This window comes from Triticum aestivum, chromosome 7D (genome assembly GCF_018294505.1).
Source record: "Triticum aestivum cultivar Chinese Spring chromosome 7D, IWGSC CS RefSeq v2.1, whole genome shotgun sequence".
Classification (NCBI taxonomy): Eukaryota; Viridiplantae; Streptophyta; class Magnoliopsida; order Poales; family Poaceae; genus Triticum; species Triticum aestivum.
The window spans coordinates 388,490,955-388,501,568 of NC_057814.1; positions in this window are offsets into that span (position 1 = coordinate 388,490,955).

A 10,614-nucleotide genomic window follows, 5' to 3' on the forward strand; every position below is an offset into this window, starting at 1 on the left:
CACACGAAAAACAGAATCTGTCAAAAACAGAACAGTCTGTAGTAATGTGTATCAAACGCAAACTTTCTGTAAATAAAAAATTCTACCAAAATAGGAAGACCTAGATAATTTGTTTATTGATCTACTGCAATAGTAATCAGTATTTTATCACATTCTGCTGATTTTTAACAATTGTTTTCGTGAGCAGAAAGTTTCTGACTTTTTCAGCAAGATCAAATAACTATCATCCAAGAAGATCCTATAGGTTTCACTTGGCACAAACACTAATTAAAACATAAAACCACATCTAACCAGAGGCTAGATTAATTATTTATTACTAAACATAACCAAAAATCAAGAAACAAAAATAAAATTGGGTTGCCTCCCAACAAGCGCTATCGTTGAACACCCTAAGCTAGGCATAAAAGCGAGAATAGATCTAGGTATTATCATCTTTGGTTGGCAATTCTTCAATAGAACACTTATAACCCTTAGGAGTTTCCTTCTTTTTATTAATGATCAAACTCCTAGGCAAGAAATCAAGAAATTCATTTGTAGCAAAAGGTTCCTTAATGATAGCGAAAAAGTTGGGGTGAACACTTATTGATTTGAGATCCGCATTTCCCTTACTAGAAGGTTCACCCTTATTTTTAGGAACATACATTAATTTGGCAACTTTGGTATTAGGAGGATTTGGAGTATTTTTCACGGATGAAAAGGCAGACCCTAAGTTGGTAATAATATCCTCAAGTTTACCAATTCTTGGGGAATCTTGATCTATTCTTTCGTTAACTATAGGTTCCTTTTCTTTAAAAAAAATTCAAAGTAACTCCTACCTTAGATCCATATTGGGTAATTTGGTTGTGGATCTTTTTATCCAAATTTTCAATCAACTCTACAATGGCAACTTTATTTTCAATAATTTCAAGCCTTTGCATCACATGTTCCAAAGTTAAAATAGTTCCATTAACCAAAAGAGGTGGTGGGCCAAACAAATATATCATAGCATTATAAGAATCAAAAGTATGGTTACCCAAGAAATTCCCTCCGGTAATGGTATCAAGAATATATTTGTTCCAAGGAGTGATGCCTACATAAAAATTGCAAAGAAGAACGGAAGTAGATTGCTTCCTAGTAGATCTATTATGAGCATTGCAAATTCTATGCCAAACATCTTTTAGATTTTCTCCCTCCCTTTGTTTAAAATTAAGAACTTCATGATCGGGAGTACTAACAATGATAGAAGGACTAGCCATGACGACGAACGATCTAACACACGGCGACACAAGAAGCAAGCGAAAAAGAGGCGAATGAAAAGAGGGCGAATAAAACGGCAAGGGTGGAATGGGGGAGAGGAAAATGAGAGGCAAATGGCAAATAATGTAATGCGAGGGATAAGAGTTTGTGATGGGTACTTGGTATGTCTTCACTTGTGCGTAGACTCCCCGGCAACGGCACCAGAAATCCTTCTTGCTACCTCTTGAGCACTGCGTTGGTTTTCCCTTGAAGAGGAAAGGGTGATGCGGCAAAGTAGCATAAGTATTTCCCTCAGTTTTTGAGAACCAAGGTATCAATCCAGTAGGAGACTACACGCAAGTCACCTCGTACCTACACAAACAAATAAGAACCTTGCAACCAACGCGATAAAGGGGTTGTCAATCCCTTCACGGCCACTTGCAAAAGTGAGATCTAATAGAGATAATAAGATAAATATTTTTGGTATTTTTTATGATATAGATTGAAAGTAAAGATTGCGAAGTAAAATAGATTGGAAACTTATATGATGGAAAATAGACCCGGGGGCCATAGGTTTCACTAGTGGCTTCTCTCAAGATAGAATAAGTATTACGGTAGGTGAACAAATTACTGTCGAGCAATTGGTAGAAAAGTGCATAGTTATGAGAATATCTAGGCATGATCATGTATATAGGCATCACGTCCGCGACAAGTAGATCGAAACGATTCTGCATCTACTACTATTACTCCACACATCGACCGCTATCCAGCATGCATCTAGAGTATTAAGTTCATAAGAACAGAGTAACGCATTACGCAAGATGACATGATGTAGAGGGATAAACTCAAGCAATATGATATAAACCCCATCTTTTTATCCTCGATGGCAACAATACAATGCGTGCCTTGCTGCCCCTGCTGTCACTGGGAAAGGACACCGCAAGATTGAACCCAAAGCTAAGCACTTCTCCCATTGCAAGAAAGATCAATCTAGTAGGCCAAACCAAACTGATAATTCGAAGAGACTTGCAAAGATAACAAATCATACATAAAAGAATTCAGAGGAGATTCAAATACTGTTCATAGATAATCTTGATCATAAACCCACAATTCATCGGATCTCGACAAACACACCGCAAAAAGAATTACATCGAATAGATCTCCAAGAAGATCGAGGAGAACTTTATATTGAGATCCAAAGAGAGAGAAGAAGCCATCTAGCTAATAACTATGGACCCGAAGGTCTGTGGTAAACTACTCACACATCATCGGAGAGGCTATGGTGTTGATGTAGAAGCCCTCCATGATCGATTCCCCCTCTGGCGGAGCGCCGGAAAAGGCCCCAAGATGGGATCTCACGGGTACAGAAGGTTGCGGCGGTGGAAATAGGGTTTCGTGGTGCTCTCGGATGTTTTCGGGGTATATGAGTATATATAGGCGAAAGAAGTCGGTCAGGGGAGCCACGAGGGGCTCACGAGGGTGGGGGCGCGCCCTCCCGCCTTGTGGCCTCCTCGTTTCTTTCTTGACGTCCACTCCAAGTCTCCTGGATTCCGTTTGTTCCAAAAATCACTCTCCCGAAGGTTTCATTCCGTTTGGATTCCGTTTGATATTCCTTTTCTATGAAACACTGAAATAGGCAAAAAAAACAGCAATTTGCACTGGGCCATTGGTTAGTAGGTTAGTCCCAAAAATAATATAAAAGTGTATAATAAAGCCCATTAAACATCCAAAACAGATAATATAATAGCATGGAACAATCAAAAATTATAGATACGTTGGAGACGTATCAGCAATCTCTTAAGACAATTTGTAATTATTTCACAGTTGACGCCACCTGGAACACCACAGTGTAATGGTGTGTCCGAACGTCGTAATCGTACCTTATTGGATATGGTGCGTTCTATGATGTCTTTTGCCAATCTACCACTATCGTTTTCGGGTTATGCATTAGAGACAACTACATTCACTTTAAATAGGGCACCATCTAAGTCCGCGGAGACGACGCCGTGTGAGCTGTGGTTTGGCAAGAAACTTAAGTTGTCGTTTCTTAAGGTTTGGGGCTGCGATCATAGACATGAGTTGTCATTTGATAATGGGATCACATCATTAGGAGAATGATGTGATGGACAAAACCCAAACTATGAACATAGCATATGATCGTATCGAGTTCATTTCCATTGTTTTCTGCATGTCAAGTATATGTTCCTATGACCATGAGATCATGCAACTCATTGACACCGGAGGAGTGCCTTATGTGTACCAAACATCGCAACATAACTAGGTGACTATAAAGGTGCTCTATAGGTTTCTCCGAGGGTGTCTATTGAGTTGACATGGATCAAGACTGGGATTTATCACTCCGTATGACGGGGATGTATCGCAGGGCCCACTCCGTAATACATCATCACAATGAGCTTGCAAGCAATGTGACTATTGAGTTAGCCACGGGAACTTGTATTATGGAACGAGTAAAGAGACTTGCCGGTAACGAGATTGAACTAGGTATGGAGATACCGACGATCGAATCTCGGGCAAGTAACATACCGATAGACAAAGGGATTTGCATACGGGATTAGCTGAATCCTTGGCATCGAGGTTCGACCGATAAGATCTTCGTAGAATATGTAGGAACCAATATGGGCATCCAGGTCCCGCTATTGGTTATTGACTGTAGAGGTGTCTCGGTCATGTCTGCATAGTTCTCGAACCCGCAGGGTCTACACATTTAACGTTTGGTGACGATATCAGTATAGTTGAGTCATTATGGTGGTTACTGAAGGTTGTTCAGAGTCCCGGATGAGATCCCAGACGTAACGAGGAACTCCGGAATGGTCCGCAGGTGAAGATTGATATATTGGACGAAGGGTATTGGAGTCCGGAATTGTTCCAGGGGTACTGGGTGATGACCAGCATCATCGAAAGGGGTTTCGGGGGAGCGACAAGTGTTGGGGGGCCTATGGGCCAAGGGGAGGGGGGAAAACCAGCCCACTAAGGGGATGTGCGCCCCCCTCACCCCTTCCCACGTTGCTTGAGGAGGTGGGCGCCTCCCTAGGGTTTCCTCCACTTGCCTTGGGGGCCAAGGCACCTAGGGGGAGGCGCCCAAACCCATCTAGAGTTTCCCCCTTGGTGGACGCCACCCCTAGATGGGATCTAGGGGCACCCCTCCCATCACCCTTCCCCCTATATATATAGGAGGGGGAGAGGGCAGCTGCACCTGTCGTATTTCGGGCTCCGCAGACCCTTGAGAGGTTCGAACTCTGGGGTGCGTGCGAAGAACTCAACCTCCCCAGTCTGCCTACTCGCCAATCTCACGGCCTAGATCTATGAATAGGAAGGAAATGGGACACAACAGTTTTCCCAAGTTCGGACAACCTTGCGGTGTAAAACCCTACTCCTGCTTTGTGGTGGATTGGCCTCGAGGGGTTGAGGATGAACTAGTACAATGGGAGAACAACCTCAGGAGGAGGCGTGTTCTTGTGCTCAAGTGAGCTGGTGGGTGTGAGGATGATCTGAATGATCCGTCCATTTCTCGTCCCCATTCTACAGTGGTGGCTAGGTCCTATTTATAGTGGCCTTGGTCCTCTTCCCAAATGAAGGCGGGAAGGGATCCCACAACGGCCAATTTCGAAGGGAGACAACTAGTACATCTTATCCTGACAAAATTAGTCTTCGCCTGCAAAGCCTCTGGTCGTGACGCCGTGGTGGGCTCGGCGATGACCTCCGTCCTGCCATCCTGGCGGTCTTGGTCTTGTTACACGGGAATGGAAACCTTTGGCTGATTCCGCGGGACTCCGCGCCTGCGGTTGCCTCTTTAGCATCAAAGAGGAAAATGCTACACTGCGCCCGCTGGCGCCCGCCTGGCCTTGGTCGTCATGGATCACATCATCCGAACCTCGCGAGGTGAGGCTTGCATAGAAATCTCTGCTCCTTAGGAGCTAGCCTGAGGAGGCCGCTCCTTCTTGAGGTTTTGGTGTCGTCCGCCTCGCGAGGCTTGGCCACTCGTGAGGGTCTTGAGTTGTTGATGCTGAAGCTGGGTCGTACTAGGCCGTTGATGGAGCCACACCATGGGTTGTAGGCAGGCAAGTCTGGGTACCCCCATTCCCAGAACACCGACAGTAGCCCCCGGGCCCAAGGCGCGCTCGGACTTGGCTTCGAGGCAAAGCCAAAGGGCAAGCGCGGAGCACCACGGGCCCTAACCGCCTGCAGCCTTAGTCGACGCGTGGCGATTGATGGGACGTGGGCGTCTCCACTTCCTCACGCCGCCTCGGCAACCGTTCGACTTGACAAGAGCCTGCTGCATGCAGAGAAAGATCATCATTGCATGGGATCGTCGAGGCCGGCGATTGGCCTCCCTCCGGCTATAAATGAGGGGAGGGGCAGAGCCCCCTTGCTCATCTTCATCTTCTCGGTGCCCGCTCTTCCGTCTTCTTCTTTGCCTCGTCGTCTTGCTGTAGCATCCATGGCACCGATCAGGTCATTCTCCACATCGGAGAAGGGAAAAAACCCTTGGGAGGAGCCCGGGCCTCTTCCGTCGAAGAAGAGGTTTTGCCGCCCTCGCGACACCGGCAAAGGGCGGGAGGTAACGCGGCCTTGGTACGAGCGGCCTCCACCTGGCTTCTCGATCCCTTTGTATGCCCGCGCGCAGAGCTCTGGACTGGGCGGCAGTGCCCAGCGTCGCGCAGGCCGGGGTCGTGGTGGACAGGCCGAGGCAGCACGACCAGCCAACCTGCGAACCCATGCCGAGGGCACTTCACGCGAGTTCGTGGTGTGGGTGGCAATGCCGCCGCGCACGTGGATCCGGCTCCCAAGGTTCTTCGCCGAGGAGATGCCGCCAAGGGGGCTACTTGAGCTATGGCTTCAACACACCGGGTGCTGTAGCCTAGCCACAGGGGCAGAGGTCCAAGTCGTTCCCCCAGGCGACATCTTCATGACTCAAGGATGGGGCGAGGCCACCCGTGCCTGCCGTCCGGAGGGGCCCCTCGCCATCCACTTCGAATACGTTGGTGCCTCCACGATTTTCTTCAAGGTCATCGATGAGGACGTCTGGCGTCTGGAGTGCTGCCCCTGGAGAGGCAGCCCACGCGGCGCGACCATGGGCATTGAACTCGCCCTGGCCTCGCCAGCAGCTCCTCCGGCAGCAGTGACGACTCCTTGGGATCCAGCGACTCTCCTGAGCCCAGAGATTCTTTGGAGTCCAGCGACGACAGCTACGTGTCGCCGAGCTCTCGCCACACCCGGAGCGCAGCAACGGCGTCCGCTCGGCGTCGTCGGTGATACCCAGCGGCCAGGGTCCTTCGAGGTCTTCTTCTTTGGTTTCCCTGCGCGGAATTGTGATGAGCCCCGTGGGGGTATGTAAAAAACTGTAGTGCTTTTGCTCCAATGTTATCCTTCCTAGTATGATGCTGAAATTGCATATCTCGCTCGGGCACAGTTCCCCCTTTTCGTGCTTGCGGTAGCTGATGTCTACTACACAACTTTATTCTTGTAGACACGTGTTGGGCCTCCAAGCGCAGAGTTTTGTAGGACAGTAGCAATTTTCCCTCAAGTGGATGACCTAAGGTTTATCAATCCGTGAGAGGTGTAGGATGAAGGAGGTCTCTCTCAAACGACCCTGCAACCAAAGACAAGAAATCTCTTGTGTCCCCAACACACCTAATACAATGAAAAATTGTATAGGTGCACTAGTTTGACGAAGAGATGATGATAAAAGTGTAATATGGATGGTAGAAATATATTTTTATAATCTGAATAAATAAAAACAGCAAGGTAGCAAATAGTAAACGGGCACAAAAATGTTATTGCAATGCTTAAAAATTAGGCCTAGGGTCCGTACTTTCACTAGTTGTAGGATCGAAAGTATGTCTAGAGGGGGGTGATTAGACTACTTGACCAAATAAAAATCTAGCCTTTTCCCAAAGTCTTGGCAGATTTTAGCAACTTAGCACAAGTCAAGCAATCAACCTACACATGCAATTCTAAGAGTATAGTAGCGGAATGTAAATCATTGCATATGAAGGTAAAGGGGAGGAGTTTGAGGGGAGCAAATGCAATGTAGACACGAAGATTTTGGCGTGGTTCCGATAGGTGGTGCTATCGTACATCCACGTTGATGGAGACTTCAACCCACAAAGGGTAACGGTTGCACGAGTCCACGAAGAGCTCCACCCACGAAGGGTCCACGAAGAAGCAACCTTGTCTATCCCACCATGGCCATCGCCCACGAAGGACTTCCCTCACTAGGGTAGATCTTCACGAAGTAGGCGATCTCCTTGCTCGTACAAACTCCTTGGTTCAACTCCACAATCTTGACGGAGGCTCCCAAGTAACACCTAACCAATCTAGGAGACACCACTCTCCAAAAGGTAATAGATGGTGTGTTGATGTTGAACTCCTTGCTCTTGTGCTTCAAATGATAGTCTCCCCAACACTCAACTCTCTCTCACAGATTTGGATTTGGTGGACAGATGATTTGAGTGGAAAACAACTTGGGGAAGGCTAGAGATCAAGATTCTTGTGGTTGGATTGGAATGTCTTGGTCTCAACACATGAGTAGGTAGTTCTCTCTCAGAAAATGAATACTGGAAGTGTAGGCACGTTCTGATAGCTCTCTCCATGAATGTAGGAAGGGTGGAGGGGTATATATAGCCTCCACACAAAATCTAACCGTTACACACAACTTACCAAACTCGGTGGGACCGAATAGTGAAACTCGGTCAGACCGATTCAGTTCAAAATGTGAACGTTAGGCTTTTCGGTGGGACCGACATGATCAACTCGGTGGGACCAATGCGCTAGGGTTAGGGCATAACGTGATCTCGGTGAGACCGAACACATGAACTCGGTGAGACCGATTGCAGTAATAGGCAAACAGAGAGTTGGTCAGGCAAACTCGGTGGGACCGATCGCTCATTTCGGTGAGTTACGAAAAGGAAACACAGAGTTTGCATTGCGAACTCGGTGGGACCGATCGCTCATTTCGGTTAGACCGAAACGTTACGAAGGGAAACAGAGAGTTTGCGATCCCATCTCGGTGAGACCGAGATCCCTATCGGTGAGATCGAACTGATTAGGGTTTCTGGCTATGGATATGACAAAAAACTCGGTGGTGCCGGATAGATCAAATCGGTGGGGCCGAATTTGACTTTAGGTTTAGGACATATGTGGAATTGAGAAAGTGGTTGAGGGCTTTTGGAGCATATCACTAAGCATTTTGAGCAAGCAAGCCATTAAGCAACACCTCATCCCCTTTTAATAGTATTGGCTTTTCCTATGGACTCAATGTGATCTTGGATCAGTAAAATATGTGTCCTTAGCATTTTGAGGGGTCCACATCTCTAGTCCATGCCATGCCAATCATTGAACTTTCTGAAATGATCATCTTGAAAGAGTATTAGTTCAATGAGCTATATGTTGTTAAGAATTACCAAAACCACCCAGGGATTAGTTGCACTTTCAATCTCCCCCTTTTTGGTAATTGATGACAACATATAGATCAAAGCTTTGACAAATGATAATAAGAATGAAATACATCGTCGCTTTGAGAAGTATGTGATAAGCAAGAGCTCCCCCTAAATTTGTGCATTATTTAAAATTTGCTTTTGAATGCAAATGCACAATCGATTAGGAACATGGGTTACTCTTCCATGTCACTTACATCTTGGTGGAGCGCTCAAAATGGTAGCATATGAAATATACACTCATCACCAAGACAAAGTGAATGATCATACATGAGAGATAGATAATATCATTATCCAAGCACAAACATTAAAGTATGATATTATTGGATCACGGGTTCCGGCAAAACCCCCGAGGTTCGAACACTGGGGTGCGCACGGAGATTTCCTCCTTACCGATCTACGCCCTAGCTCGCTATGATCTCGCGGATGAACTCGACGAACTCACAACACAAAGACACAAGATTTATACTGGTTCAGGCCACCGTTGTGGTGTAATACCCTACTCCAGTGTGGTGGTGGATGGATTGCCTCTTGGGCTGATGATGAACAGTACAAGGGGAAGAACAGCCTCCTAAGGTTGAGGTGTTCATGTGCTCTGCGAACTAGTGGGTGCAAGGATGGAGTGGATCCAGTCCAAGATGACCTTCCCTACGGTGGTGGCTAGTGCTACTTATATAGGCCCTGGTCCTCTTCCCAAATAATGAGCGGGAAGGGAGCCAACAACGGCCAATTTGAAAGGGGACAGCCAGTACAGCTTATCCTGACAAAAGCGGTCTTCGCCTGCGAAAGGCTCTGGTGGTGACGCCGTCTTGGGCTCCACGGTGACCTCCGTCCTGCCGTCCTGCTGGTCTTGGTTTCGTTGCACCGATATGGAAACCTTCGCTTGATGCCTTGGTACTCTGCGCCTGCGCTTGCCTTCCTAGCATCAAAGAGGAAACAAGGACGCTGCGCGTGCTGGCACCCGCCTGGCGCCCGCCTGATCTTGGTCGTCATGGCTCACGTCACGAGAGCCTCGCGAGGTTTGCCCCGCCTTGATATCTCCGCTCCTTGTGAGGCCGCCTGGTGAGGTCGCTCCTGAGGAGGTCTTGCGTCGTCCGTCTCGCGAGGCTTGGCCCCTCGCGGGGGTCTTGCATGCCTTGTTGATGAAGATGGGCCGTACAGGCTTGCTAGCATAGCCACGCCGTGGGCCGCAGGCAGGCAAGTCTGGGGACCCCCGTTCCTAGAACGCCGACAGTAGCCCCCGGGCCCAAGGTGCGCTCGGGCTTGGCTTCGAGGCGAAGCCAAAGGTCAAGTGCGAAGCGCCGCGGGCCGCAAAAGCCTGCGGCCTTGGTCGACGTGTGGCGGTTGATTGGACGTGGGTGTCTCCGCTTCCCCATGCTGCCTCGGCAACTGCTTGACTTCACAAGTCCCCGAGACATGCAAGGAAAGTCATCATTACCTGTGATCGTGGGAGGCACCGGTTGGCCTTCTTCCGCTATAAATGGGGAGGGGGGCTGAGGCCCCGTCGCCCATCTCTTCCCAGTTCACTGCTCCTTCCTCCTTGCTCCACCGCTAGCAGCAATGGCGCCCTCGAAGAGGTTCTCCGCCGCGGAGAAGGGCAAGGCCCCTCGGGAGGGACCCGGCTCCCTGGCGCCCAAGCGTGGACGTGGCCGTCCCCGCAAGCATGCCGCGACTCCCGTCGTGGCCCCCGGCTCTCGGGGTGGCGCCGCAGTGCGTGGCAGGAGTCGCTCTGGCCGCGGTAGCCCTATCGACGAAAGGAGACGCGCTGTGGTTGCGCGGCCTCCCCGGCCACGGTTCCACGCGTCAGAGGTGCTGCCGGAGTTTGTTGTTTGGTCGGAGGATCCGGCCGGCAGCTGGCTCCAGCTCCCCCGCTTCTTTGCCGACGAGCTGCCGGCCTCCGGTCCAGGCGGGCTCTGGCTGCAGGCAGATGGTTGCTCCAGCC